The following is a 5000-nucleotide window of genomic DNA, read 5'->3' on the forward strand; positions in this document are numbered from 1 at the left end:
TCCGATGTATGTACGTCGTCCCTCTCTGATCTGTAGTAAGTGGGCCTACCCAAGATGCACACGATAATTTTAGCTTAAACCATGCCGAAAAGTCGACTTCACGTCGTGCATCGGTACAAAATTATTCAAGGGGCAAAATAAATTCACGAGAGTAGGTCCGATTACCGCTGGATCAGACGACGATCGTAACTTGTTGGATACAAATGTATCCGATGTATGTACGTCGTCCCTCTCTGATCTACGGTACGTGGACCGACCCAAGATGCACACGATAATTTTAGCTGACTTCATGCCGAAAAGTCGGTTCACGTCATGCATCGGTATCTTAAATCGCGCCGTAAAGTCGTTCACGTCATGCATCGGTATCTTAAATCGCGCCGAAAAGTCGGCTCACGTCATGCATCGGCGTCTTTTTTTTGTGCCACCGATGCATGACGTGAACGACTTTTCGGCTCGATTTAAGATACCGATGCATGACGTGAACGACTTTACGGCGCGATTTAAGATACCGATGCATGACGTGAACGACTTTTCGGCGCGATTTAAGATACCGATGCATGACGTGAACGACTTTACGGCGCGATTTAAAGCTATACCGATGCATGACGTAAACAAGATCACACCGATGCAGCACGTTAACATTAAAGCCCGCCTAATCCGATCGATGGAGGCCGTCTCGAGTGTCCAACTTGCTCACAAGAGCCGAGAAACAAACCGATGCATCACGTAGACAAGATCGTACCGAATGTTAACACAATCCAAAAGGAAATAATCTTAGATGAATATCGATTCTGATTATTGATTTTTCTTTCGCGATATTGATAGAAGACATCTGAATGAATTTCGAATTAATTCCGAAATCAAAAAAATATTTTCAATAAATTTTTTTTCTAGAGTACCTCGGTCTTTTCTATTTTTTTTCCAAGTTTCGTACGTCAATCAACATACATCCCAGAAAAAATCATCTCTCTAACTATCCTGGTTCAAAAGTTGTATCGGAACTTTTCACGTCGAAAAAGAACATAGGCGAAAAAGGACGTGAACATTATTCCTTATAAAAATCAAACCCGACCATGGATTTTGATTCTGATTGTTGATTATCGCTATTAGAACACATTAGGAGGCAACCAAATCAAATTTGAGAAAATTCCACAATCAGAAAATTTTTTTCGAAAAAAAAAAAAAAATTCGAGAACACCTCGGTCATGGCAAGTTATTTCCCACAATCCATTCCCCAATCAACGTACATCCCAGAAAAAATCATCTCTCTAACTATCCTAGTTCAAAAGTTGTATCGGAACATTTTCACGTCGAAAATATATCTCTAAGTCCAGACCGATGCACCACGTAATCTCGGGCAGACCGATGCACAACGTAAATGACGATCGGGACCGGGGCGATCGGTCGTATCTGACACCGCCGGCTCGGTTCTAACATCGTCAATGAGTCGGGGTTGTAAAAAAGGACGTGAACATTTTTCCTTATAAAAATCAAACCCGACCATGGATTTTGATTCTGATTGTTGATTATCGCTACTAGAACATATAAGGAGGCAACCAAATCAAATTTGAGAAAATTCCACGATCAGAAAATTTTTTTCGAAAAAAAAAAAAAATCGTAATCACCTCGGTCATGGCGAGTTATTTTCCGTATTTCATTCCACAATCAACGTACAACATAGAAGAAATCATCTCTCTAACTATCCTGGTTCAAAAGTTGTATCGGAACATTTCACGTCGTAATATCTCGCCAAGTCCAGACCTCGGCGATAGGTAGTATCTGACACCGTCCGCTCGGGACTGACATCGACTTGGACTCGGGCTGATGATGGGGAGGCGTTTAAGGACGTGAACATTTTTCCTTATAAAAATTAAAGTCGACAATGAATATTGATTCTGATTACTGATTTACGCTTTAAAAACACATTAGAAGGCAACCAAATCGAATTTGAGGAAATTCCACGATCAGAAAATTTTTTTCGAAAAAAAAAAAAATCCGAAAAATATTTTTCGATTCCGATTACTGATTTACTCTTTTAGAACACATTAGGAGGCAACCAAATCAAATTTGAGAAAATTCCACAATCAGAAAATTTTTTTCGAAAAAAAAAAAAATTCGAGGACACCTCGGTCATGGCAAGTTATTTCCCACAATCCATTCCCCGATCCACGTACATCCCAGAAAAAATCATCTCTCTAACTATCCTGGTTCAAAAGTTGTATCGGAACATTTTCACGTCGAAAATATATCTCTAAGTCCAAACCGATGCACCACGTAAACTAGGGCAGACCGATGCACCACGTAATATCGGGCAGACCGATGCAGAACGTAAACTCGATCATACCGATGCTTCACGTAATCTCGATCTTACCGATGCACCACGTAAACAAGGGCAGACCGATGCAGAACGTAAAGTAGATCTTACCGATGCACCACGTAATCTCGATCTTACCGATGCACCACGTAATCTCCATCTTACCGATGCACCACGTGAACTGGATCTTACCGATGCAGAACGTGAATTGGATCTTACCGATGCAGAACGTGAATTGGATCTTACCGATGCACCACGTAAACTCGATCATACCGATGCACCACGTAAACTCAGGCAGACCGATGCAGAACGTGAACTCGATCTTACCGATGCACCACGTAATCTCGATCTTACCGATGCACCACGTAAACTCGGGCAGACCGATGCAGAACGTGAACTCGATCTTACCGATGCACCACGTAAACTAGGGCTGACCGATGCATCACGTAAACGACGATCGAGAGGCGCGAAAGGACGTGAACGTTTTTCATTATAAAAATTGAAATAAATGATAAATAATGATTCTGATTGTTGGTTATCATTTTTAATAAGCATTAGGAGGCAACCAAATGAAATTTGAGGAAATTCCGATAATAGAAAATTTTTTCGAAAAAAAAAAAAAATTCATGAAATCCTCGGTCATCGCAAAATATTTACCATATTCTGTTCGATAATCAACGTATATTTAAGAAGGAATCATATCTGTATCTATCTTGGTTCAAATTTTGTATCGGAACATTTTGACCAAAGTCCGAGCTTCGGCCGAAACAGACACCGCTGACCTGGCCTATCGATCGACCGAGAGTCGGGGATAGAGCGTAAGTGTTGTCTGGAGGGGAACCCTGTGCTCTCCTGACATATATAGGGAAGGTGGTCGCGTTGGGCGATGCAGAACGTTTGGATCGGGAATTATATTTTTGGTTCAGCTATTGGAATATGGTTTATTGTTGGTATATATTGGCGAAATAACGTTCTTACTGACTGGGGATATTCATAAAAATGAGTCCGGAGATTTTCAGATCGAAGTCCGAGTGATCCGACTTGGAAGGCGTGTTGGGTGGGTCGAGATGGCTTAGATAGATCAGACGAGGCGGGCTAAGTGTTGACGTCATGCATCGGTCCATTTTCAGATTGAGTCCGAGTAATCCGACTTTGAAAGAGTGTTGGGTGCGTCGAGACTGTTTAGATAGATCGGACGAGGCGGACTAGGTGTTAACGACATGCATCGGTATATTTTCTGATCGGAGTCCGAAGAAATCGGCCCTAGTAGGCGCAGCGGACGGTCGAGACGGCCTCGGTGGGTCGGATCGATCGGGAAAAGTTTGCTAAATCGTGTCTGGAGGGGAACCTTGGGTTCTCCTGACATATATAGGGGATAAGGTTTGGGTGAACGATTCTTCACGTAAAAGTTGAGTAATTTATTTTTCGATAAGCTTTTGGATATTGATGAGAAGTATATGTATATCTTCGATTAAAAGAATTCTTACCGTCTCCATGTATATTATATTAGATATATAAGAAATAGTTAACGTGATGCATCGGCCGATTTCCGGATCGGAGTTCGAGAGATGCGACTTTCGATGCGCGATGGGTGGTTCGAGACGGCCTAGATCGATCGGACGAGGCGGACTAGGTGTTAACGACATGCATCGGCGGATTTTCTGATCGGAGTCCGAAGAAATCAGCTCTAGTAGGCGCGGCGAACGGTCGAAACGGCCTCGATCGATCGGACGAGGCGGACTAGGTGTTAACGACATGCATCGGCGGATTTTCTGATCGGAGTCCGAAGAAATCAGCTCTAGTAGGCGCGGCGAACGGTCGAAACGGCCTCGGTGGGTCGGATCGATCGGGAAAAGTTTGCTAAATCGTGTCTGGAGGGGAATCCGGGGTTCTCCTGACATATATAGAAGGGGTGGAGAATGGGTCCTGTCCTAGACTGTTTGGAGTTCTTTTTAGGATGATATTCAGTTGGTAAGTGGTAGACCCGAATCCGACCTCGGCGTTTGGGTACTGGCAAGGTGTGTTGGTTTCGGCTTTCGCATCTTGGGTCGCTTTCGTCAACCTCATGCAGCGAGGTCGCGGTCCGCTTCGTCTCTTTGTAGTCGAATGGCCTTTAAGCGACCAACCTTAAAATCGTGATCCTCTGCCCGTTGCGGGTTATGTTCACAAAAAATTTGCAACCACTCAATTCGTTCCGAGCGACAAATATTGTTGAATCTCGAATCACCGTGTCGTTATATTCACATGTATAGCGAAGGGTCGAGATGGAATGTGTATAAGAAATTAGTTGATAGCCGGGGGTTCGTATTATATATGGACGCCTTGGCGAGGGATTGTTTCTAGAAACTTTCTCATTTTTGATCGGTGTTTTGTCCGAGATGATGATGATGTATATATAGCTTGAGTCTCATGCTGACTGGGGGCTGTTACGTCGTTTCGTCGAGGACTTGCACTTACTGATGTGCGGCGCTAGTCGAAGTCAATCGACATGGCTAGTGCCACATGACGAGAGGCGAACGGGTTTGGCCATACCGGCAATCTCGTGGACCGATCGTATAAGCACGCAGTTCCCTGGTTGATCCTGCCAGTAGTCATATGCTTGTCTCAAAGATTAAGCCATGCATGTCTCAGTACAAGCCAAATTAAGGTGAAACCGCGAAAGGCTCATTAAATCAGTTATGGTTCC

The 5000-nt window shown here is 43.5% G+C and overlaps 1 non-coding gene across 1 annotated transcript in view; it reads left to right on the plus strand.

Moving 5' to 3' along the window:
• The first annotated feature begins 4882 nt into the window (after positions 1-4882).
• LOC123687578 overlaps positions 4883-5000 on the plus strand; it is a 1906-nt gene continuing 1788 nt past the window's right edge. The window contains exon 1 of the ribosomal RNA XR_006749296.1: positions 4883-5000. This exon is cut by the window's right edge and continues 1788 nt beyond it. This is a non-coding gene — a ribosomal RNA (small subunit ribosomal RNA).

Source organism: Harmonia axyridis, chromosome X, assembly GCF_914767665.1.
Source record: "Harmonia axyridis chromosome X, icHarAxyr1.1, whole genome shotgun sequence".
NCBI lineage: Eukaryota > Metazoa > Arthropoda > Insecta > Coleoptera > Coccinellidae > Harmonia > Harmonia axyridis.